Genomic DNA, 27,296 nt, shown 5'->3' on the forward strand with positions numbered 1-27,296 from the left:
CCCAAATTGTCCATCAACTGATGCCTGGATAAACAAAGTGTGGTACATCATGCAATGGAACAACGTTTAGCCCTAGAAAGGGAGGAAGTAATGACACAGTCTATGATCTAGATGACCCCTGGAAACATGCAGCTAAGTGAAAGAAGCTGGTCACAGAAAGACAAACATTGCACGATTCTTTTTCTAGGAGATGTCCAGAATAGGTGGAGATAGAGACAGAAAGTAGATGAATGGTCCCCAGGGGCTAGGAAGGGGGAGAAGAGTGACGGCTAACAGGTTTCTCTTTGGGGTGATAGAAATGTTTTTTAAAATTAGATTGTGGTGATGGTTGCACAGCTCGGAATATACTAAAAACCATTGAATTGTACACTTTAAATGGGGTGGATTTTATGGTTTGTGAATTATATCTCAATTTTATGGTACATGAATTAAAAAACCAAAAAACCTAAGTGGCTGAGCCATGAGGATTTTTCCTGGCTTGTTTGCTGAGAGACCTAGGAATCCGATCATAAGAATTAATCAATGCGTTCACGTTCGAAATAGAATTACAGTTTGTGCTTGCGGTTCCAGAAAGCTATCCTTCCCAGTCTCTGTATCAGGATTGAGCCCTATTAGCTCCGTATTGGAAGTCTGATCTCCTGCTGAAGATGTGAGAATAAGTAATTTACTTTCAGTCAATCAAATGTGTGAAGGGGGAACTCTCAAGGTAGCGGAGGGGAGGAGGGATTGTTTTGTTTTTCTAGTGTTATTGAAGGCCCAGCTGAGCAACTGGCAGCCTTTCCGCAGCTGGGGGAGGTCCCTCAGCGGGCGGCCCAGTGGGCTGGAATCCTCAGCAAATCATCCAGACAGCCAGGACCATGAAATCCAGCCAGACCCCCAAAAGGTGACCCCCGCAGCCCCAGCGCCCTCTGAAGCCCTCTGAGTAGGCTGGCTTCCATTTCTGGTCCAGCGTGGCCACTGAAGAATGCCAAGCATCTTCAGGCCTGGCAGCCACAAGGCCACCAGGTGGTTTCGGGCCGGGGAGGTGTTTGTGCTCCTTCTCCCTGCCCCACATGCAAGCCCTCCCAAATCTCCCTCCTCCGTCCCACTTCCGATTTTGGCTTTTGGCTTCACCGCTGGCTGGGGAACGTGGACAAAGCCACAACAGGGGGGAGATTGCCGGAGTCCCATCTCCTTGGGGGTATCATTTCTTAGGGAAATGGTCGGGCTAATTGGAGACAGGTGTCCCCAGGTGCTAACACGCAGCCTCCCACTGGAGAAGTGGGTGCAAAGTGAAACCACATGGATTACTTACGAATAAGTGAGGTGTGAGCCGGCTGGCCCTTTACCTCTCCTTCTTTCTCCTGCCCCCGCCCCATCCTGGCAGTCGGAAGGGGGAGAAGCCCCCAGACTCACACGTCGGCTGGTATGGTTGTGGTTTCCGCACGGTGCTTGGCTAGGTGCAGGGGAGCACAAGGCATGAGGCTTCTCTGAGCCCGTTCCCAGCCTGGACTAGAAATCGGGGTCATGCAGGGGGACGTGCCTTCTACATGGCAACAGGAGGGGAATTCGAAGAGGAGCCGAGGGCTGTGAGCGGAAGTGGGTCCTTTGAGAAGAGGCTCCAGGAACAGGGGCTGTTTGTTTCAGAAATCCAGGACACGCTCTGCACGCATGTTTTAGAAATCCATTTTACCAACAGGTTTGGAACTTTGGGGGAAAAGCACATCCTGACATTTTGAAGCTGTCAAGACCTCTGTGGACATCCAATCATCCAATTCCACTCTCCATTTTCTGGACAAGAGGACGGAGGCTCCAGTCTCAACATCGCCCCGGCAGAGCCAGCATGAGCACGGATGCCTACAGGACCCTGAAGCCAGGGTCCTGTTTTTTTAATGAGTTAATTCTGGGCAACTTAAAAGACAGGGAGGGAGCCTGGCGGGATAGGCTGGAGCCCATTTGGAAATTCTTCTGCCTACCTTCTTTCCATCCACTGGCTCCTCACTTGCTCTCTGGGACAAAAGCCTGGTAAGAAGGTGAAGGGAGCATGCTGACAACAGGGAGACCTGGTAGTCCCTGAAATCACACCTGACACACCTCCCAATCTGTCTTGTTGTTGGATCCCCACAATATTAATGATTTCATTGCAGGTGAATCAGGGGCTTGGAGATGCTCTGATTCAAGAGAATATGTGTGGACAATGTACCTTGATCAATTCAAACACTGGGGGTATGAGACCTTGGTGGTGGGTCTTAGTGGAGAGGACACGGTGCCAGGGGAGAGAAGTCCTGACTCCCAGCCCTGATGCTGCCATCAACAGTGCCTGGACTTTGCTGCGGCATTTTGCTTGGCTGGTGTTTCAGCTTCCTCATCAGTGAGAAAGACCTTCTCATTCTGTGGATGGCTTCCTTTGCTCTGCAGAAACTTTTTTGTTTGCTCTGGCCCACTTGTCTATTTCTGCTTTCATTGCCTGTGGTTTTGGGGAAATCATCGCCAAGACCAATGTCAAGAAGATTTTCCCCTATGTTTTCTTCTAGGAGTTTTATACTCTCAGACCTAATGTTTAAGTCCTTAATCCATTTTGAGTCGATTTTGCATACGGTATAAGATAGGGGTCCAATGCCATTCTTCTAACTGGATAGGAACACCCAGTTAAACCAGCACCATTTTAAAAAAAAGATTTGATTTATTTATTTGACAGAGAGATAGAGAGAGAGAGCACAAGTAGGCAGAGGGAGAGGGAGAAGCAGGCTCTCCACTGAGCAGGGAGCCCAATGTGGGGCTCAATCCCAGGACCCTGGGATAATGACCTGAGCAGAAGGGAGAGTCTTAACTGACTGAGCCACCCAGGTGCCTCAACCCAGCACCATTTATAGAAGAGATGGTCTCTCCTCCTTGCACCTTCTTGGCTTCCTTGTTGAAGACCAGTTGACTATATATGTGTAGGTTTCTTTCTGGGCTTTCTATTCTGTTCTATTGGTCTCTATGTCTGTCTTGCAACCTATAGAATGAGAAAATATCTACAAATCATTGATCTGATAAGGGGTTAATATCCCAAACATTGTGGAGGCGGAGAAAATTAAGGCCATCCCACCTCAAGTTTAGCTGATGTAGGAAACGGAGGCAGAAGAAAATCATTAAAATTCCTTACCTACTGACAAGCCCTTGAAACAGACAGAGTGGCTCTCCCCTGGGGACTTAACTGCCTTCACCTTGAGGTTTTGCTAAGGACAATCCTAGCCTGATTTCGACCCCAAGGAACTTTCCGGACTCATGCGGGGGAAGGAACACAATTATAACATCAGACAAAAGCAGGCTCTTATTGACACCGCTCAAGGACGAGCACAAGGACTCTGGGCCTGCCCTGGCAATTTAAGAAATAACTGGAAGACCTGTGGTGGCTTAGAGAGTGTTTACTATAAGAGCTGGAGTTGTGTGACCTCTAATGACGGGCCCCGGAAGTGGGCTGTCGGGAATCGGGATTTAGTTAATTTCACTTTCAGAGACCCCGAAAACAGGGTACCCCAAGTGCGTGTACAATTTAACCAGGAGCGGGCAGAAAGGGAAAAGTCCTGGGTGTCCAGAGTGACTTGGGGTTTTCAGCTTGATATGGGCCGACTCTCCTGGGCCAGCCCTTACCCAAGTGGACTGTTAACCATTAAACTGGTTATCCACGGGGCACAGAAAAACACGGCTCCTGTGGGTCCAAATCAGGTATTGGCTCCTCCCGCCCCTACCAAGAACCCAGGTAGCAGGGACACTTTGAAAGGGACCATGAAACCCCAGAAAGTAATGGATGGTGGGTATGTTCTAGGACTGGCCTCACCCCATGCCTCTCGACCTTGATCCTTAACGCCACTAAGGAGTTCTGTGTCCTAGTGACTGTGATGCCCCGCATTATCTACCACCCTGAGGAAAGCATGTATTCCCACTGGGATCAAAAGGCCTGAGCCTAAGGAGTAAGAGAGAACCTTTCACTGCACTCACCATTGCTACCCTGTTCAGTTTGGGAGTAGCTGGGGCCGGAAACGGCATAGCCTCCCTGGTCACTCAACAAGCAGGGATGTCATCCCTGAGAGCGGCCATAGATGAAGATATAGAAAGAATAGAGACCTCTATAAGTCATTTAGAAAAATCTCTCACCTCCCTGTCTAAGGTGGTACTCCAAAATAGAAGAGGGCTTGATTTGTTGTTCCTCCAACAAGGGGGACTATGTGCCACATTAGGAGAAGAATGCTGCTTTTATGCCAACCATACTGGGGTAGTAAAAGAATCCATGGCTAAGGTGAGAGAAGGATTAGCCAAGAGGAAGAAGGAGAGGGAGGCACAGGAGAACTGGTTTGAGGCTTGGTTTAATAGGACCCCCTGGTTCACCACCTTGTTTTCTACCTTAGTTGGCCCATTTGTTTTGCTTGTGCTCATTCTAACTTTTGGCCCTTGCATTCTGAATAAGCTTATTAATTTTGTAAAAGATCGTGTTAATACCGCCCAGCTCATGGTCATAAGACAGCAGTATGAGAAGTTGCCTGCTCCTGAGGGCCCCTACGACTGCCCTACCAATGAGCAGGATTCCTCATTATGAACAACTAAAGGGGGAAATGTAAGAGTGGGTTAGCATGAGAACGGCCATCTCAAAGGCCGGGAAGCCATTTTGCTGAGTTGAGGGAAGAGGGACTAGGGAAAGCTTGAAAAACAAGTTTTGAAAAACAAGCTTAAAAAACAAGTTTTGAACAACAAGTTTTGAACAGCAAGTTTTGAACAACAAGTCAATCATAAGCACCAGAATGAGGGCGGCTGCAACACAGACCAGATGCATTGGTAAAGAGCTTATCTCACTAAACCACCAGGGAGTGACGCAAAACTAAACCGTCAGAGTGGGGCGCCAGATATGAATGTAGCTATGGAATATTACTGTGTGTTAAGTGCTTTGAAAATTCTATATAAACCCTTGGCTTTGAGTATTCGGGGTCCTTGTTGAAACCTGCTGTGCCGGGCAGATACTTGGACCCCAGCTAGCTGGAAATAAACCTCGCCGTGTGACTTGCATTATTGAGAGTGTTCTCTGTCTAATTGAGGGGTGGTCGACTCCGTACCCTAACAACATGAATTATTCTATAATCTAATGGCAAAATAACGAATATACTGATGAAAAAATGGATTTGAATAGACATTTCTCCAAAGAAGATATATATTTTACCAGATATATATATATCTATATCTGGTATATCTATATATATATCTATATAGATATATATAGATATATATATATCTATATCTGGTATATCTATATATATATCTATATATATCTGTATATATAGATATATATATACAGATATATATATACAGATATATATATATATCTGTATATATATATCTGTATATATATATCTGTATATACCAGATATATATATATCTATATCTGGTATATCTATATATATATCTATATAGATATATATAGATATATATATATATCTATATCTGGTATATCTATATATATATCTATATATATCTGGTAAAATATATATCTTCTTTGGAGAAATGTCTATTCAAATCCATTTTTTCATCAGTATATTCGTTATTTTGCCATTAGATATATATATATATATATATATAGTCTCCACATCACTAATCATCAGGAAAATGCAAATCAAAACCACAGTAAGCTATCACCTCATACTTGTTAAGATGGCTATTCTATGTAAAAAAATATAAATAACAAGTTTTGGTGAGGATGTTGAGAAATTGGAACCCTATTTACTGGGATTCTAATTCCAGTTGCTGGGAAATAAATTAGTGCAGCTACTCCGGGAAACACTGGAGGTTCTGCTAAAAATTCAAAATAGAACTACCATATGATCCAGAAATCTTACTTCTGGGTATATATACAAAAGAACTGAAATCAGGATCTTGAGGAGATATCCATAGTTCCACGTTCATGCCATGCGGGTTATTTACAATAGCCAAGATACAGAAATGACCCAGAAGTCCATCAGCAAATGAATGGATGAAGAAAATGTGGTGCATACATACAATGGAATATTATTCAGCCATTGAGAAGAAGGAAATGCTACCATTTACAATAACAGATGAGCCTGAGGACACTATGCTAAGTGAAATAAGGCAGTTATAGAAGGACAGACACTGTGATTCCACTTATATGAGATATCTAAAACAGTCTCATAGAAACAGAGAAGAGAACGGTGGTCACCAGTGGCTGGAGGGTGGGGAAATGGGGAGTCACTATTCAACGGGTATAAAGTTTCAGCTGTACACAGTGAATAAGTTCTAGAGATCTGCCCTGGGATCCACTCTATGATGCCTGTTGTTAATACGGTGTGCAACTAAAAACTTAAGAGGGTAGATCTCATAATGGTCTTACCTCAAAAATGAAAGCAAAACACCAACAAAGAACACCAGAAAGCTTTATAACCATGATTACGGTGATGGTACTATGAGTGTTGGCCCATATCCCAGCTCATCAAATTATATACCTTACACAGGTGCTGTTTTGTTTTGTTTTGTTTTGAGGGGGGATCAATTATATCTCAATAAACAAACAAAAGCCTTGAGACTTGCTGCTAGACAGTATTAGTTGCCTCAGCCTTTTTCCTCCTTGCTTGCCTTCTGCAAAAAGGCTGACAAGGTCAGGCCCTCTCTTTCCCAGACTTTGTTGCAGAAAGGGATGGTCATCTGACCCAGTTCTAACCAGCGATCTATAAGAAGAAAGTCTGGAGTACCTGGAAAGCACTATTCCCTCAGCCAAAGGATGGAAGTTCTAGAGCAGAAGGCTCTTTTTCACCCCCTGCATCTCTGTTGCATGGGACAGGACGGAGTGAGTATCCAGTGGATTCCTGGAACTGGAGTGGCCATCTTGTGGCCATGAGGTGAGACTGTCTCTTCCCTGCCTAAAGTATCTGCCGCTCCCACTGCTAGTGGAAGGAAGTCCACACACCTGCACAGGACTTTCAGGGCGCCACAGCCTGGCTCTTGCCCACATCCCCCGTCTTGTCTTTCCTGCTCCCCTCCCCCCATAGTCTTCTCGAGCCAACTACAATTACTTTCCCTTGCCTAACAGTGTCCTGTGGTTCTCATTTCAGCAAATTCTTTTTCTTCTGTTGGTATCACTCTTTACCCTGCAGCTTCTTCAGCTGGCGGCTTCCTAAGCCTCCTTCAGTGTAGATGTTCCTTCCTCTGAGAGACCCCTGCCCTGCCCCAGGTACTGGGTGGGGCATCCTTGCTCGGGCCACAGACCCTGACCTGAGTTGTGCTTTGCGGTTACCTGGGCACCTGCATTTCTTCCTCACTGGACTGTGAGCCCCCAAAGGGCTGAGGTCATGTCTTCTTCACACATACAATTCCATTTCTTATGGTTTTCAGGGACAAAACTCCATCTCATGCTAGGTTAGAGAAAGGGGGGAGGGGCTTTTGAACAACAAGGAGTAGTGCACAAAATGAAGTGAATAGTCAAACCTAGTTGGTGGGGAGAGTTGTCGAAAGGCCCCTGGAACAGTGGGGGTCGGGAGTTGGGCTGCCTCCAATTGTCACTCTCTGTTTCTGTTTCTGTTTCTCTGTCATTTTGTTTCCCTCTGTGCCTATTTCCTTGTCCTTCCTTACTTTCTCCACATGGTGCCAGACACTGCCACTCACGGTGTATGGATCTCTCATCACGAGATGTTTGTCCTCCGTGAGGGACTGACTTCCCCAATTCTGGCTTGAAAAAAACCCATGGGAAGCTCTTCATGAGTCAGGGAGGGGTCACGTGTGCACATGCAGCTCCTGCTGGGACTGGATGTCTTGGGTAAAGAGAAGACAAGCCTCCCGCCCCGCCCCACCCGAGACTGGCTTCCCAGGTGGGATGATGGAGGTAACAGCAGGTAAAGGTGTTGCCTGCCTCTAAGATGGTTCCTCAGAGGGAGAACCAGCAGCTGGCATCAAGGTGCTGTGATCAACAGAACTTCTGGAAAGACTAGCCTTCTAGCGGAGGGGCTGGTGTGGGAAACCAAAGGAGGCCCCCCCCACATTGTGCATTAGGATTTAATGTACGAATTTTGGGGAGACACAGACATTCATTCTATGGCAGTTACTAAATTGCCTGTGGCATGAGCTCTATGCTTGTCACAGCCCGTGGGGGCATGCTGGCCCTTCCCACGGGTGGTTGTGAGGGTTGAGGGCCTACAGGCTCACAAGGGGCAGGCCTGACTCTCGTTGTTCCAATAAGGTGTTGGGGGAACTTGAAGTGGGTGTGACGGGAATCTTTGTGTTTGTTTTTATTTCTTAAATGAGCCATGATTGGAGCACCTGGGTGGCTCAGTGTTAAGCATCTGCCTTTGGCTCAGGTCATGTTCCAAGAGTCCTGGGATCGAGGCCTGCATCAGGCTCCCTGCTCCATGGGGAGTCTGCTTCTCCCTCCCCCTCTGCCATTCTTCCTACTTGTGTTCTCTCTCTCTTCTCTCATATAAATCAATGAAACTAATACACACACACACACACATATATACACATATATGTATATGTGTATGTATATATATATATGTGTGTATATATATATATATATAAAGAACGAGAGGTGATTGGCTGAATCCATAAATCACACATTGTCAGCAGGAGGCCCACTGGCCACCCGTGGTCCTTGGGCCTTTCTGCTTGACCTGCATCTGTTGGTTCTGACAGTCTTTGGAAAAATTTGGACCAGGGATGAATGAATTTCCTGTAGAAATGGGATGCTGACTTTCTTGGAAAATCAGTTAACCTGGCAAACCTGGGTCCAATTCCTGCTTGTCCCCGATTGGCTGGTGCTAAGCAGGGACTGCCCCTCTAGGTGGATCATATGCCCCTCAATTCACCTCTTGCCTATTGCACGCAGACCTGGCCTGTTTCATTAGCCTACCTGGCCAGCCGGGCCTCCACAGTCTTTTTGACATGCTTGATTTAAGCTAATTCAGTTGAATTCATTAAAAAATTTAATCTTGTGTCTATTATGTACCTGATACTGGATGATTATTATTATTTTATTGTATTTTTTATTTTTAAAATATTTTATTTATTTTATTGGATAGAGCACAAGCAACGGGAGAGGCAGAGGGAGAGGGAGAAGCAGGCTTTGTGCTGAGTAGGGAGCCTGTTGCAGGGCTTGACTCCAGGACCCTGGGATCATGACCAGAGCTGAAGGCAAGTGCTCAACCAACTGAGCCACCAGGTGCCCCTGATTGTTATCATTTTTAAAAATAAGTATTTATTATGTTCTGTGGAGGGTAAAAAAAACAAAAATGTGTTTTGTTTTATTTTAAACGTCATCCCTTGCGAAGAGTGTGTAGCCTCTTCAGGAGGCAGGTTGTCTTAAACAAGAAGGTCTGTGGCTGGGGAGCAACAGACGGACGCTTCCGAGAAAAGGCAAACTGATGGTGTGAGTCTCTATATTCATGTGACACCGCACCATTTTAATGCTTTTTCATACACAGTGGCTCCTTTGACAAACCCTGGTGAGATAGGTAGGATAAGAATTTGTCCTTATGTTTTATAAAGGAAGGGACAGGGGCCAAGCAGTGACTTGGCCAGGCTTCTGCATTCCACTCCAGTGGTCTTTCAACCCCCCACACAGAGAGCATCCAGAAGGACAAGCCAGGTGTCTGGGGGTAGAGTCCACTGCAGGCAAGGAGGGCTCACGCAGTTTGCAGACTCTGGCTGAATGATGATTTCAATATGGAAGAATCACCTCGCCAAGAATAATTCATCAAGGAGTGAACCAGTTCAGAAATGGACGCACCCAAACTGTGTCATCACCTGGGGAATGAGTTCTCATTTTTCAACACAGGGTACGCCTTAGGAAGTTTGAGAGAAGCCATTTGGCCTGGCCCATTTCCCACGACGTGAGTTCATAGGTGTATCCGATGATTTGGGCTTGAGCCTTTGCTGGAGACATCCCAGGTTCCTGAACCACAGGGAAGTCCGTAGAGTGGCTGCAGTGTGTGCTGAGCGCTCCAGGAGATGCAGAGGGACTTGGGGAGCCAAGTCTTCAAGCCAACCATCTTTTTCTTTTAGCCCCAATTTTCAAACTCAACTTCTGAGCAGCTCACGTTGGCGCTCTGAGTCCTGCCCAGGAAGTAGGCACTGGGCCTCTGCTTCTGCTTGGACAGACAGGAGGTGATGAAGGAATTACGCTCCAGAGATGTATGTCCCAGCTGAGTGGCAGTAAAGTCAGAGAGCTAGGCAGTCACAAAGCTGGAACATGAATGGAAATTAGATGATGAGCCACTTAACAAAAGAGGTCCTACCATAAGCGACTATAGTCAGGTACTATCCCAGTGTGTGTGTGTGTGTGTGTGTGTGTGTGTGTGTTTGTGTGTGTGGGGATCTCAATTCAATTTCAAAGACATCCATTGAAGATAGGGTTAATATTCCCATTTGATAGTCGAGGAAATGAAACTTCAGAAACATTCAATATTGTGCCCAAAGAGAGACACCAGAACATGAATACAGAATTGCCTGACTCTTTATTTCCTACCCTCCACCCTCCAAGCCATCTGGGCCCCCTGAATGATGATAGAGGTCCAAGAACATGTGTGCTTCCTGACCATCGCATTCTTCTTACCCAGGTGACACTTGCTTGGAGAGCTAAGTCACGGGCCAATAAACAGATATGCATTGCACGAAGCCAATTACAATAATTAGCTTGTAGCATCCATCCATTTTTACATCTGTAGCCCTTATGTTTGTGTTTGAAATGGCCTGTAGGATTGAAGATGAGCTCGAAAGGAAATAATTACCAGTTATCTGAGTAAAATCTGCAACAAATTACCTATAAAACTATAACTATCCAAACAGGATGACATTTACTTTATAAGTTCATGACTCCTTTTCTTTAAAGTTTGCTGAAAAGAGAGCAAAGTAATTACAGTTCTTCTCTGATTGATTAAACATGACATATATGCTAATACGAAAGTAACTCTTGTTCTTTGTTACTCCATCGTCTGGCTTACGGTAATTTAGAAGGTAGCAGATATAATCATTTCAGAGCTGCTAGTCTGAACTTTTCTGTACTAAAAATAGAATCGTGGGTCTCCTTTGCTTCAACCAAGAATTTATATTCCCTCTTTGTGTTTCAACTTTCATATAGACGTGAAATGTTATAGCTATTAGAGCTTTTTTTTTTCTTTAATTCTTGTACATCAGAAAACACATGCTTCTAAGACTGGTTTGGCAAAAAAAAAAAAAAAAAGAAAAAGAAAGAAAGAAAGAAAGAAAAAAAAACAAGCAAAAAACCCCCAAAACCCACCTGCTAAGATTGCTTTAAAGCAATTATGTAGTTAGTGGTCTGTCAGAAGGAGTATTTTTCACCCTCTGAATAAAATAATGTTCGACATGATTTAGAAAAAAAACCCCACAAAATTTGGAACATCAATAAAATATGCCACTTGTCAAATTATGAGAGAGAGACTTTTCAATTTAAAGCAGCAATTATTTGAAAAATAGGTCACGGCCCCATCTATTAAAATTAGCCTAGGTCTTGAGAAGTGTATGATCACTAATGCTGTAAGTAATTATTTTTTTAATCCATAAAAATGAAAGAATCAGAAACAAAATATCCTAATAACAACGCACAGATGTCATCCTCACTACGTGGTAAGCATTATTCTACATACACTGCAGGTGTTAACTGGGTGAATTCTTGCAACAACTCTGTGAGATAAATACCATTATGAGCCCTTTTTAAGACATTGGAAGACAGGCATCAAGAAGTTAAGGAACTTCCCCAAGGTCAAACAGTGGTGAAGCTCCAGATGTCCAGTTGTCTTCGGATCGTGCTGCTGGAATGTTCTATGGAAGGAAATAATTGCATTCTTGGTTAAAGAAGGTAATGAATAGACTCTCAACAGAAAAGTAGTGAAGTAAGGCTCACTCTGGAATCCTCTTTCATCCTGGAACACCATGGTCTGTGGGCCCCTGACCCCCTCTGGCTTTTGTAACCCCCGTGAGCCCAGAGAGAAAGCAATGCAGATGGAGGGCACTGGGCCGTGAGACTGGGTGGGCCACCAAGATACTAGTCAATGCCTTATGTCGACAGAGCTACCAACAGCTTCATCCCTGGTTCCTGGGGCTTCTCCCACTGAGCTGAACCTGTCTCCTGACCCCATCTTACCTGACTTCTCAGATTCTGACCACCTGGGCCTGTAGAACTTGTTCCTGGGCTGTCTTCTCTGGAGAGATAGTGTGGCTCAGTGCTTCAGATATACTCTGAAGAAGGCATATCAGCATCTGAGTCCTACCTTGGCCACTCACTAGCCTTTGGGTTACTTTGAACACATTATTTTGGGGTTTCATGCCTCAGTTGGCTCATCTGTAATATGGGGATTTTTGGGGTGTGTATGAAGATCACACGATATAATGTATGTCACACACGTATGTAATGTATAATTACATGTAATGGAGGGGCATGTGGCATACACTAGGTCCCGCTAGCTAGTTCCCACTCCCTCTCTCCCTTCTTCATTTTTAAGAGTCACTCCTCTCCGGGCCTCAAATTCTCATTGAAGAAGAGAGGGACTAGATTATTGACATCCCTCCATTTTAATAGTCTGTGGTGGAAAATTACTGATGCTCAAGATACATATGGATCAGTTGTAGTCCAAAGACCCAAAGACCCAATTGCGGTCATAGCGCTGTCTCCCGCTAGACAGTTGAATAATTAATTTAACACACGTACACTGAGTATGTCCAAAGATGGAGCAGACACACTTGTTCTGCCTTCTTGGAACTGACAGTGCAGTAAGGAAGAGAGAGAGGTGGGTAAGTTTGGATTTAACCCGTTAGCTGCTAGAACAGCGGCCCACCCTGAGTGTAAATTGGAAGTCGGGAGGACCTCCCCACCAAGAGCTCACCGGATCCCCTGTAGTGCTCTGCTTACCCCTGGTCTCCTGGGGGTGCTCAGTGCCCAGCACCCTTCCCACTTGCGACAGCGAGTGAAGGCAGACCCCATGAAGGCAACAAGCTGAGTAAGTTTGGAAGGACGTTCCTGAAAGATCATGAAAACAGCACCTGAGTACAAAAGGCGGTTAGCGAAAATTGGTCAAGTCCCCAAAGTCAATAGTATGGAATGACGCTCCAGTCTGGACATGCCACACAGGGAATGACCTGACCACAGCTTTCAGCTGGAAGGGTAAGGTCATGTTCTTGCCCCTGGCAGGTGAGGCCAAGTTGGTTTTCTGCAGTTAGGTGCCTGTGCATGGTGCAGCCTGGCCCTCTGGGAGGGGTGCTTTCTGCTCTCCCTCTCTTTGCCTCCCCGTTCCCCTGCTTTCTGCCCAAGAACGCATGCAGCACTCAAGGCTCCCTTAGAAGTCGGGCTTCTGAGTCCATGCCTCCCACTTTTCTAAGTAATAGTATCATGGGCATACATGATTGTTAGTGTGAAGGGCTGAGGTACTCACGGTAGCTACTAGAATTTACACTTTCCCTACCTGATATCAGCGCCACCTGGTTGGGATCAGGGAGGCTACGGAATTTGCCTACAGGTCACCCAGTGGAGGATGGAATTTGAAGTTCTACCTTCGTTCACTTATTGAACAAGCGTCAAGTAAGAGTGAGTGTGCCCCTGCTGGACAAGAGAGGGGCACAGATGCTTTGGTGGTCGCAGACCCACAGAGAAGAGGGATGATGACAAATGTTACAACAGGGACCAGCGCAGGTGTTAGCAACAGCAGCAAAGGCAGGGAGTCCCAAGAAGGCTTCCTGGAGGAGGTGCCATAAGGGTTTAGTTTTGGAGAATGAACAGGAGTTTTTCAGGTAAGTGCAGGGGGTGGCGAAGGGCATCCTAGGTACCAGGAAAGGAGCCACGTGACCACGTGTTAAGGGTACAGCATGTGGAAGAGGTTAATGCAGTGTGAGACAGACTGGGGCTGGGGGCGGATGAGGCCAGATCCCACACAGGACATACAAGCAGCTGGAACAGAAAAAAAAAGAGCCTTCAGAGAGGTGTCAGCCACCTTCATCTCTTCCTTCATCAATGTCTTCTTCCTTTCCAAGTGCTCCCATGATCTCTTTCTATGGAAGCAAACACACCAAAATTCAGTAAAGGAAAACAGCCCTCATTTCCTGCATGTATGTGGGTCTCATGGATTAGGAACTCAGAAATGGCACAGGGAGGACATCTCAGCTCTCTCCAGTGGCCGAGCTGGAGCTGCAGGGGCTGGAGGAGGCCTCTGTAAGGTGGCTTCTGTGCCCCGTGCAGAAGGGCAGCCCATCTGGGAGTGTTGACCTGAATGCCTGCTTGGGGGCCTCCAACATGGCATCTCCCCATCCCTGGACTTTTACACAGGGGCTCATGTCTGTAAGAAGGAGTGGTCCAGGGAACAAAGAGGCTGTTGGAGGCCTTTTCTGTTGCAGCCTGGAAAATCACAATGCCAGCCAGTTATGGGCCTCCTGGGGCTCAAGGGTAGAGGGGACAGAACCTCTCTCCATGGGAGAGGTGTCAAAGAATTTGTGGCCATCTTTTAAAACCCACAAGTCCTGAGAGCTAGTCCCTTGAGTCCAGTGTAGACTCTTACAAACTCTTCAGATCTTAATGGTATTTTTTAGGACACTGATCTCCAAAACTTCTCTGCCTCTAGGCACACAGATGCAAGGAGTGCTGGTTCCATGGTTTGGAGAGGGACCCCTGTCCACCGGGACATCCTCCTGTTGGCTTCGTCTTCCCCCTAAGGCATTTTCAAGATCCCCTTCTCAGCATTCTGAAGGATATGAGAAGGAAGTTTTCTAATTTGCTCTCTTGAAGTGTTGTTTGCCTTTAATCAAGACTCACACGGGGGAAAAAAAATCTCCGTTGGAATAAATGCAGGCAATCTCAAGAAGGACCCTTTTTTAAGAGTGTCCCCTCCATCCCTGCCACTCAGGCCAGGTCACATTCTGCCCACAGATGGGTCCCGTTCTCCCAGAGCAGCAGACAGATCTAAGCCCATTCCTTTCTGTCTTCTGTGCCGCTCTCCAACTATTTCTCAGATTTCCGACTTCAGTCCTTCATCCCCCACCCCACTGTGGCCAGCGTTTCTCACTCTCTTTTACTCCACCCCTCTGCCAATGTAGCCACGTAATGGCACAGAAATGAAGTTCTCCTGAGGGCCAGACCTCAGGACTGCGAAGTAGAGCTTGCAAATGGAGGTGTGGTCCACTTTGGCCGTGGCCAGGTCAGAGCCGGCAGACGCGTGTCTCCAGTGATGAGCCTCTTCTCCCCTGTGAGTCACCTCACACCTGCCCTTCCCTACCATTCCCCAGGCCTGGGAGTGGGGGTCCTGCTCCTGGCGGCTGTGGTCTTAGCTGTCCTCTTGCCCAAGTACCCAGAGGCATCCACCGCCCATCTCTCCTTTCAGCCTGCCCTGAAGAGGAATCTTACGGCGTGAGTCATGGTCCTGACGGGGAACAAATGGAACCCCAAGTTTGGGATTTTTGGGGGGAGGAGAACTTAATTAAGGGACCATTCCACAGCAGTGGGCTGGGGGTGGGGGAGCCCCCAGGAGAGGGAGCCGTCAGTAGAAAATGGAGAAAGAGAGGGCTGCATGGAAAGGTTGACCCAGCAGAAGCCATGACCTCCTCCGAAGGATACAATTCATCTGCAGGGTTCTCAGAGGGAGGCAGCCTCAGGGAAATGCGATTCCCAGTCTCATTCTCTTACTTGCCTCCCCTCACCCTGCTGGTGCTTGCCCTCAGCCCACCCAACTGGGAGCCATGTGTAGGTAGGAGGGTTGGGGGGACTGGAGCCGCCTCCAGGGGTCCCGGGGTGGCAGGGTGTCCATCTGTGGGGCTAGAGTGTACCCAGCTCGCTCACATGTATGGGGTACCTACAACACACCAGGGTCTTTCCCATTTGCTGTGTCATCACCCACCTGCCAGCCAAGATTGGGGCCTCCATTTCTGGGAGGGATCCTCAGGACCAGTGAACACAGGGCAGACCCTGTCCTCCAAGGTGAATGGCAGTGGGCGCTCACCATAGGCACTCTGGCTCTGGGCCCAGAGGATGCCCCACACTTGCCCCACAGCTGCCTCCCCGAAACATTTCCGACACTCATCAGTCATAACAAGCTTCCTGCACCAACTTGCTCTCCCAAGTGCACGATTTCTTATTGCCAAGTGTAATTAACATGATACATTGACTTAGGGCAGAGCTAACAAGCACATATTAATTTTGAAAAGTCAGGCTCTTTCACTGGAAATGAGCTCCTGATGAACACCTACCACAGGAGTTTAAAAGGGCAGGAAAGGGAGTGGGTAATTATGGGCTGGCACAGCCCGTAGGTCTGCGTTTCTGCCCCCCGGAAACACCCTGACAGTGAGTGATGGCCCCCGCCTCTGTGAGGGGGGACGCTCGGGTTGTCCCTGCTCTGCCCCCTGATGCCCAGGCTCTCCCCCCATCCCCAGGGAGCATCTTGATTCATCCTGTCTCTCCATGTAGTTATCTCCCATCAGGACCCCTACCCGTGCTGTTCTTTGCCTAATTGCTTCCCCTGACTTGGATTTACACCCATCCTTGGGAAAAAAAAAATCGTTCTGGGGACATAGGTCACTGGGCGGCCCTGGGCGAAGGACGGGAAACAAAACAAAGATGCTCAGATCCTTGTCTGCCTTTCATTCAGGGCCTCCCTGACAGTTGGAATTTCCTTTAGAACTCTGGTTTCACGAGCCAGATGTTCCGGCAAATTCCCCCTCTCCATCTCTTCTCCCGATGGGGAGAGGGAACTTCTCCACACACCTTTGTCTACCATGGTGGGGCACCAGGAGGAAAACTCGCTTCCATTGTTCTGTTGTCTTGGTGTGGCGTAGATGCTTTGTGGTAGGGACCCTCCTGGTCTATGAACTCCTTTCACACACAGCACGCCTCCGCTCTGGACCGGGAAGTCCACTGGAGGGCCGGGATCCGTTGAGGAACCCTTGTATCTTGGCTAGCAGTGAAGAAGCCAGGGTTCGAATCCCACTCTGTGTCTCTTCGGCTATGGGAAGCTGGACAAGGCACTCTGTCTCATGAAAGGCTGGTTCTCTCCCCAACAACGTTGGGGGATATTCCCCGTATCAGGTGTCTCTGGAATTCAACGCAGAGCTTCGCAAGGCGCCTGCCCTATGGAAGGTTCTGGGCAAATGCTGGTTTCCTTTCTGACTCTGCCTTCCTCCAGTGCTTCCAAGGATGCCAGGAACTGCTGGGGCCATCAAAAAGTTTGTATTTCTTGGGGGACGTGAGGAAACCACCACATACCTCTGTTTAAAAACTTATTCTGTGGTTTCCTTGGTTATTTATAGGACCTTGACTTTCTCTTCCCTCTTCACGGCGTCCCCAGTGCGTTTCCCTCGTTTCTTCCATCTCCCCTTACAGACCAGTCTCCCAGAAGGACCTGGAAGCTTGCGAGGGCCTCGTTTCAAGGCCTGCGGTTTTCAGATGATCCTCTTCATGTTGACAGGACTCTCCTGACTGAATTCCTGGAAGCAGTTCCCCTCTAGCAGTCAGGAAAGCTCTCCCTCATAAACCTCTCCTTCCAACCTCAGGCCCCAGTCTCATCCTCAAAGCCGCTCTGTGCTTTTGGCCCCACAAGGCCAAATCTGAAGACAGAGCCTTGTCTCTTCCCAGCAAGACTTCCAATTTCAGGTTTCTGCCTGGAATGTTCTCTTGTTACCAGAGTCGACTCCCTCCACTCTGTCTTCAGCTCCCTCCTACCTAATGGGGCTGCCATCTGGTCCTCTCTGTCTTACTGACAGCACCTCTACGTTGGGTCCCTCCTCATGGGATTAGTTAAGCACCTAACCTCCTCATCCAAGCACTTCAAGGATGCGTTCCTCTACCTGGCCCTCTGGAAAGACCTTCCTCCCTAGGTGGGGTCACCCACTCATGTGGTGTTCCGGCTAACAACCCAATTCTCAAGGTGCTCAAGCGGGGGCTTGGACCCATTTTCCCCAAATTGAACCTCCCTAGGTTATCGACCTCCTCCTCCCAGCAGAAGCCGGAGAGTAAGCTCCCTCTGAGCAGCCCTTGGGCAGGGGGGAGCAGTAGGAGGCCTCTCAGACCCCCGGGGCCTGGGCTCCATCTCTGAGATTACCGGGCACGGATGCTAACACTCATTCCGCTTTTCATTCTTGCCTAGGCCCTGAGGACACGTGGAATTCGAATACGACCAATAATTCTCTTAACTCCCTTGCCTTAATAGCTATCAGATGGAAACTCTGGTTCCTTTATTAAACTAGGCTGGATGTCACCCAGAGAACTACTGTGTGGGGTAATTTCTCTCCTGGAAGGATGCTCTTTCTCTTGGTTGACTCTTTCTTCCCATCCCTGACCCAGCTTTACAGGGGCCATTCCCAGGAAAGGCAGACTCTCCAGGCTCGCTCCCCATCCTCTGGCTACTATTTGGAGAGAGAAAGTGTCTGTAGTCTCAAGTCCAGTTCCAAGAGGAGTGCTGGTTAGACTGCATCTTAGTTTAGCAAAATGAAATCAATTATTTTTAAAAGGGAGTAGCTATCTGGCTGAACCCAGTGGGCTGAGTTTCGAATGGGCAGGCTTTGTGTCAGACAGTTCTGTATTCCTGGGTCTTGAGCACAAAAGGCCATCTCTGTTCTCTCTGAACATCCCCCTCCTCTCATTTCCTGGCTGAAGTGGTAACAGAGGGTGACTTGTCCAAAGGGTGGCTGCCCTTTAGTTGGTGTCCGGGAAGCATCAGTGGGTGAGATCCAGTCTACAGGTGAAGCTGTTTCTCTCCCCCACTGCATCGGGGGCTTTCAGAAGGGGAGAAGGGGGGAAATCAACTTTAATAAGTATGAGCCCTGTGCCGGGCATGGGGCTGGAAGTTATACACCAGCGGTCTTGTTTTCTCTTGACCAACAGCCCTGCGGAAAACCATGGCTAGTCTGATTTCGAAAACTCTCAAACCAGGCTCAGTGGGGCGGGCATGGGCGGGTTCTCCAGCACGTAGATGCTGGAGTTCTGGATGCCGGTGTTTATTCAGATCGACACCCATAAGAGGATGGGGAAGAGACAGGAGTAGGCAGAGGGAGAAGGTGAATTTCAGTGGAGGTCCAGCAATCACTCAACCAAACAGGAAAGAGTTTGCCCATCGGGACCGTGTCATGGTGGCTGGAATGACTGGGCCTTTCTGCCCATGCTCGAACCAGCCAACAGGTGTGGTCACCATGGGACAGGTGTGATCTGGGCTGTGCTCCTGAAGGTAGCTCAGCTCGACGTTTAAATGTTGGGGCTGGATTTTATACCACGGTCAGATTGCTTGCAAATGCCATGCTTTCTCTACTACACCATTACATCGAAGAGTTGGGAGTTACTGCATTGGGAGTTATTTGCCAGCATGAATTATAACCTTCCTCTGTGCCCCTGATGGGGAGGAACTCTGACTCATTTTAGGACCTCCTGACAGAGTGGTCAGTGAGAGCCTTATGAGCAGCTGGAGCTACCTGTTAACTAAGGTGCCATTGCCAAAGGCAGCCAGTCATTTTGTCTATAATAATCAGGCGCCTGCCTCTGACTGAGTTTCCAAGCCAGTAGAGTCCAAGGCCCCTTACCCACAGAGGACATGTCGGGAAATGTCCACCGGCCGTCTTTGCTGTCCCCCACTCCCAATCCACGCCTCCTCTGTGTTTCCCCTGTTTTGGCCTTTCCAGCTGTCTCCAGCATGGATCAATCCTTCTGTTTCTAAAGGTCAGCCATTTCTTCAGTAGGTGGGGAATGGGGCAGGAGCCATTAGCGTAGCTAGGAGTTTGCAGGCCATTTGTCAACAGTTTGGGGAGGGAGCAGGAGACACTCTTGGAGGAGAGGCCTGGGGAAGCTGCTTGTCAGATGCTCCACTCTGTCCTGTCTAGGGGAGATCCTAGGGCTAATTCTTTTTCCTTTGAAGGGAAAATAGGAAAAAAGATCATCCTCTTACATGGGCCTTCATTGACCAGCCTCACAACGCACTGTGTCTAGGCTGAGCTCAGCGGAGCTGGGAATGCAGTAATGGCTTTCCAGGGTCAGTCCCATGGGTCGCCAGCTCCACAGGCAAGGAAGGCCCCAGCTTGTTCTGCCATTAACTTGCTTTGAGACCTCTGGCAAGTCGCTTCTCCTCTCTGGGCCTCAGTTTCCCCAATTTACTTCCACAGTAAAACAGAGGAACAGTAATATAAGTAGTATATTAGTTTCCTAGGGGTGTGTAGTAACAAAATACCCAAACCTGGGTGGCTTGGGATAACAGAAATGTATTGTCTCACCATCCTGGAGGCTAGAAGTTCCAGATCAAGGTGTTGACAGTGTTGGTTCCTTTGCAGGGCTGTGAGGGAGAATCTGTTCCATGTTTCTCTCCTAGCTTCTGGTGGCTTAGCTGGCAATCTTTAACATTCCTTGGCTTATAGATGCATCGGCCCGATCTCTGTCTTTATCTTCACATGGTGTTCTCTTTGTGTGTGTGTGTGTGTTTGTGTGCGTGTGTGTGCAAATTTCTTCCTTTCAGAAGGACACAGTGACATTGGATTAGGACCCATCCTAATTACTTCATTTTAACTTGAATACCTCTGTAAGGACCCTGACCCAAAATAAGGTCAGATTCTGAAGTACTGGGAATAACTTTTCCCCAACAGATCTTATTTTTAAGAGATACAATCCAACTCATTTCAGGTAGTTAAACCATTGAGTATCTTTGTTTTATTTTTTTTTATTTGATTTTATTTTAAATTCCAGTACAGTTAACATCCATCCAGTGTAATATTAGTTTCAGGTGTACAATATAGTGATTCGACACTTCCAGACACCACCCAGTGCTCATCACAAGTGCCCTTCTTTATCCCCATCACCTATTTCCCCCATGTCCCACCCACCTCCCCTCTGGTAACCATCCCTGTGTTCTCTATAGCTAAGAGTCTGCTTCCTGGTTTGCTTCTCTCTCTTTTTGCCCTTTGTTTGCTTGTCTGTTTATTTCTTAAATTCCATGTATGAGTGAGAGCATGATGTTTGTCTTTCTCTGACTTATTTCACTTAGCCTTATACTCTCTAGCTCCATCTATGCTGTTGTAAATGTCAAGAGTTCATTTTTTTGGTGGCTGAATAATATTCCATTGTATATATGTACCACATCTTCTTTATCCATTCATCAGCCCACGGATACTTGAAATGCTTCCATAACTTGGCTGTTGTTGATAATGCTGCTATAAACACACAGGGGCTTTGTATCCCTTTGATTTTTTGTATTTTTGGGATAAATTCCTAGTAGTAAAATTACTGGATGGTAAGGTAGTTGTATTTTTCACTTTTTGAGGCACCTCTATACTGCTTTCCACAGTGGTGGCCCTAGTTTGGGTTCAGCACTGGCTATCCTCAGAAGGTCCTCACAGCGCTCACACTCTGGGCTCCTGCCTGATGAAGGCCCCCAAAGGCAGTGTTGGGGGGAAGGCAAAATGGGTCCTTGAGACCCATGAGAATTAAGTATCTGCTCCAATTGGCCATGTGGCTCAGTCATCCCAGGACGATACAATGGGTATTGTCCTGAGACATCCATGCCTTTGCTGACCCACGGTGTGGAGACCATGCACTGACCTTGGTTTTCCATTGCTGTGAACCATTTCATCGAGGCCCTACTTCATTCCAGGGGTGAGACAACAACAATCAACTGGTCTTGGGGTTGTCAAGTATTTTGAGCTTTTCTCTCACACATGATTGCTCATAGAACCCCAACCTATAAAAATGAGTCAAAACCAAGCTTCTCTTAACATAGGTCAAGGCGAAATACTTTGGAGGCTGAAGAATAAGCTGGAGAGATTCTGTGGGAGGAGTTCCTGGGAATTTGTCCCATGGCCTTGATTAGGGGAAAAGTCATTTGGTGATTTACTTTTCTTTGGGGGACACTGATGACATCGGTTATACCAGTCATTTTGAACGTTAGCCACCCACCAAGTGTTCAGGGATGTGTGTGATGTTAAAGCATTGGCTATCAATGAAAAATAATTGTAAAGGCAAAGAATAAGGGAAGACAAAGCCATTTTGTATCATATTGTGTTGGTGAATTAATGTGCTTTGCTTCACCTACTATTGCTGAGTCATCTAATCGGCCATTTGACACAACATTCTTTTACTTAACCAACTTTGTCCTTGTGGCAATATCTCTATCTCTCATCTATATATTGGACCTGAGGTAAAAGGAGATCATTTATTTCTCAAGGTATACCAGACATCTTCCATGTACCACCTGAGGGCCTCTTGGCCTCCCCTGACTTGAGTTCCGGCTCTGGGAGGACTCGCCCCAACAGTGCCTCACATCTGGCAGGCCACACCTCTGACAGGTGGTCCCCACCTTTTGCTTCTAGTCTTAGAGCTTCCCTGTTGAGGCAGTCTTGAGACTCTGCTCAGTGCTCATGCCTGCATATGCACGATCCGGAAGCACAGAGGAGCTAATGTATGTGAGGCAGAACCTAAAGGACATGGGACCCAGTGAATATATTTGCCCTCCCTCCCCCAATCAGAGGTGGTCTTGGAGAGTCGTGTACCTGGTTTCTGGGGTTGCAGTTTCCAAGGAGAGAGTGAAGTCTCAACTGGCCCCTTGATGTCGGTAATGAATGTGACCCTCAGGTGGGCTGCCCCTCTTGTCCTGATTTCATGTCCATGTCCCTCCACTCCTGATTCCTTGGATTGCAGTCTTAGTAAAAGGAGAGCCCATGACAGTTTGTCCCAGGCTCAACTTTCCAAGGAACTCAGGCTAGGATGTTGGGAGAGAGAGCCCGGGCGCTGTCCTGTGATGCTCCCGGGTGTGGGAGTTCTTCACCCTCATCCTTGTGCTTTGGCTAGGTAGGGTTTTGTTGGGTTTCTCTGGCTTGGGAGGTGGTTAGAAAGAGGATTTATAGACCCAGTCCCTTGTAAAGCTGCGTTAGTAATCTGTCGACATTCTTTTGTGATGTAGCATGGAGACACAGGTTCCTTTCTGTGTACGTTGGTTTTGGGGGAAGTGGGATTCCCACAGAAGTAGGGGATAGTCAAGTCATGTGGTGGGTTGAGGACTGAGCAAAATGTCAGGAGCCCTGGCTTCTGGGCTTTGTTCTTCCCCTAACAAGCTGTGTGACCTCGGTTAAGTCACACTTAACTGTGCCTCTCTGGGACCCAGCTTTCTTATCTCAACAGTGAGGGCTTAGAGTAGATAATTTCTACAACCACTTCTGACTCCAACATCTCATGATAAACTGTCATTTATAAACATGATAAACGAAGCCAGTCGCTCAGGCTGCGTTTGCCTGGAAGGTGCTTCCGTTCCTATCCAAGAGGTCAACATGGGAACTACTTTCCAGTATGGCAGTTAAAGCAAGCAAACAAACAAAGAAGTGTTTTATGGGTATTTTCTAAAAAAGGAAAAAAAAAAAAAGATTTGATGAGAGCTGGTCTCCTCTTGTCCATCATAATGGAAAAATAAAGGCTCTGACAATCCACGACTTTCAACTCCAACTGTGGGTATTTCTCTCTTGCAATTTAGTACGTCACTACTGAAGGCCGTATTGGGGATGGGAGCTCTGAGGGAGCCCCAAATAAAGGAGCAAGTTCCAATCCAGTCCCAGTTCCAGCACATACACCATCCACCTCTTCCTGCATATCTCACCCTCCCTGCCCCCTTGTGCAGGGAGAGAAAGTTCTCCACATCTGAAGTCAAGGCCATGACCTTCACAGCACCCTGACCACACCAGGAGGTGGGGGAAGGGGGACCTCACATCCTTCTCAGCGATTCACAGAGGCCACTGCAAATCACTCTTGGTCATTGCCCAAACTGGAAAGAACATTTTTTCCCCAGATCATTATTAAGAATTTTATACAATCACACACTCTCTTGTCTCACACACAGACATACGCTGCCAAAGAGAAAAACTCATCCCTGAGTATTGGGTCATAAATTATATGAGGTACATTTCATTATAAAGTACATTTCTTTAGTCCTTTATGAATGCTCTCCATTTACCCCAAGGGGGTTATAATGTACTCTGACATCTTACTTTCTTCCAAGAAGCATTCCCTCATATTGTTTAGTACGTGGGGCCTAGCTGGGCAAACAAATCCTTTGCTGGAAAATGAAGGCATTTGACTCTTGTATAAATGCGAATACAATCAACCGTCAAGGCCTGGGCTCTGGGGAGGTCACATATAATCTGTAGAAAAACTGGGTAAATAAACATCAGTGAAAGAAATGTCTGGTGGGGGAAGGGGGTTGCGTAAACAGTGTAAATGCGTAATTGCCATGGCCCAGAAAGACTGGAAACCCAGCGATTCTCCAGCCAGAAAGACGGGAATGAGGATTTTATAACAAGTCAGTCCCCATTACATCTGGTTTTTAATTTTGATACTTTGTCTGGGTCCGTCTCCTTCCCAGCCCCCGCTCGATCCTTCTAAGGCCCTCGCTCATTCCTCAAGTGGAGAACCACAAAAAGGGACAAAATGGAGCAAATTAAAAACCATGCCAGGGCCTCCCCATTTTCTTCAATTAACAAAGCCAGAGGTGGGGGGGGCAGGAGCTGAGTGCTCGGGTTTTCCTGAAATGCTTCAGTTTTACCTTGCAGAAGATCACAAAACCAAAGCTCATAAAATTGAACTCAGATGAAGAACACTCCCGTCTTTGGAGTGCTACTAAACAATCTGCAAATTATTTAAATTAAACCAACCCAGCCTTCAACATCTGCGCACAAAATGCTTCAGTTCCAAGTGCAACTTTACTGGCATAAGAAAATAATAAGGGGAGTTCAATTTGTGTCAGCATGGCTCAGGAAAATAAGATATCATGTCTTGCTGTCTGCTTGATGTCAACTTCTCAGATGTGAGCCCTAATGCCTCATCTTAGACTGTCCGCACCAGAGCCTGCCAAACACAGAAGTTCAGCCAAAGTTCACCAAGCTACTACCAAATAGCTTTTCCCCCCTCCTTTTTCAATCATTAGAGACCTTCTGTTTTATATTGTGCACACGTGATTGTATCTACCTCTTAAAACATATATAACTCTATTAGCGTCTCCCATTCTTCGGGAACACTGTCAGTTCGGTTCAATGACGAGTGTGTTCTATGGCTCAGAGTTACTCAGCTTGTTAGCTCCCACGGCATGTGCTCGGTTCCATCTGACACGTTTGGTCAGGACACACTGACGAAGTCTGTAATATTTGAGGTGACTGACGGATAATTCTTGAAACAAGTAAGTAAAGTACATGCGCATGCGTGCTTGATTCAATCAATCCCTCTCCAAGATTGATCCAGAAATGCCTTTTCAGCCCTCTTTCTCTCCTCCCCCACATCAGAGGCTCTCTCAGGGCTTGTTGGAGAGGCTGCCCTTGGACCCCCACCCAGCCCTGGGAACAATTCCCAGCCCAGACCTCCGTTCCGGTCCCCCCCTTCAGCTGGGAGGCTGAGACGACCAACGGGGCAATATCACAGGCCATTTTTTCTCATTTTCCTTGTTTAGTCTTGATTTACTTTAAATGACTGCCTTTCTCATTTCTCCAAGTGAAACTGTGCACCCACACTTTTAGCCATGCAAAACCAACATTTTAATGCTGCTGGTTGATGTATCAATTTAGGGTCCGGGGATCACTGAAGAGCTAGAATTTCACTCATCAGCAGAAATGCAGGTTTAGTAGGTGTGTGAAGACAAAAATAAGCACAGTGACGTCTTTGATCTACTGTGTGCATATTCCATAAAAATACCTTTCCTATAGGGTAACGTGTCACATTCAATCTATGTTCCACCTTCCGGATTGTCCTCCCAAGTATCGCTTGGTCTTTTTCAAAGACCTGAACACCAGGGCTCCAAGTTGCGTTGAGGAAGCAAAGTGCTCTTTGTTTCCATGTGGTGGTGGTGCTTGGGATGGGATGGGTGTGGAAACCCCCCTACCCCACAGGAGGAAGAATAGCTTCACCACCTATAACCTTCAACCTCATTCCTGGGCCACTGCCTTCTCACTGTTTCAAAGAGAGAAAAAAAAAATCCTATTGAAATTCACATTTTAGGTGAGTTACAGCTGATGATGATTATTTTCAAAAAGCTTCCTTTACACTGAGCATTGATTTAGAGAGATTTCAGGCTGGCGCTAAATATCAGACCGTCGATAGCAGAGTATGATCTAATTAAGCAATTTGATAAACTGTCACAAATGAATCTGGTCTGAAGACGAATATTAAAATAAGATAAATCCCAAGATATAGCAATATTAACAACAGTAACCTTGTCACATACCGATCGTTATCATCTTGACGTCTTTTTATCTTTCTTATCATAAAATAATTCAGCTTAAACCTTGCATTTAAGGGAACTTGTCTCCTGATTCGTATTTCACTTAATCTGGTATCAATTACTGGCTGAGATTTGGAAATTCGTCTGCATAGACGAAATGCTTCAATACCGAAGATAGTAGCTGGTTTCTGGGTTCAGCCCGAAATGGCATGGTCAGAAAAGTTTAAAATATTTTTGCCAGATTCAAAGATGAGCAAGATTAAAAATTCCCAAATGTGTATTCTGGACTCCCTCCAAAAACATTCCATCTTTATTCATTATTGGATATTGTCTTGATTAAAATTCCTGTTGGTTTGTTCTATGGTTAAGTAGTAATCTTGTATCTTAGCATTTGGAATGTACTGGTATCATGTGACGTGCACGGAGTCCAAATGAATATAGAGAGATCTCTTTCACAAGTCAACAAGGAGGACTCAGTGCGTTCAGATTTCAACAGTGCTGTTGCAAAGGGGGGAGGGTGGTTTATCTGTTCAGCACATTCTTTCCAAAAAGTGAGTCAGAAAGAGGGCTGTTCAAAGCGAAATGATTTTTTCCTACAACACCGAGGTCCTGAATCGAGGCAGATTTCTCCAGAGGAAATAAGATCTATCCCCTGCCCCGCCCCCCCGTTTTCTTTTCCTTTATCTCTTTCTGGTCTATTTCTAGCATTTGGTGCCCTTTCTTGCTAGTTTCACCCAGTAACATGTGAAAAATGTATTCGACAATGCAAAGCAGATGACTCGGTCACCATCTTCTGAGTCACCGTACTTTTCTTTGCATTCCTGCAGACGGCCTTTTAAAACCAGAAAATGATTCTGTTAGGAACCAGTGAGAGGGGAAATGAAAATGAAAAAAAAAAAAAAATGGACCTGCTTATGCAGCCATACAGACACTTTGTGGCGTGTCCCCCATTGGCTACCTGCTTGGCGTGGGGTGTTCCCAAGGACCCCAGGCTGGGGCCTGGATTCTGCAGAAGATCTAGGAGGGCATGGGAGGTTGTAGGACTTTGGCAGACTTGACTGGCCTTTCGTTCTGTTTTCCAGCTTAAGGGCCACTTGGAAGTAAGCTCTGTGTCCGAGAGGGAAGGGGAGG

This window comes from Martes martes, assembly GCF_963455335.1.
Source record: "Martes martes genome assembly, chromosome: 3".
NCBI classification, from domain to species: Eukaryota; Metazoa; Chordata; class Mammalia; order Carnivora; family Mustelidae; genus Martes; species Martes martes.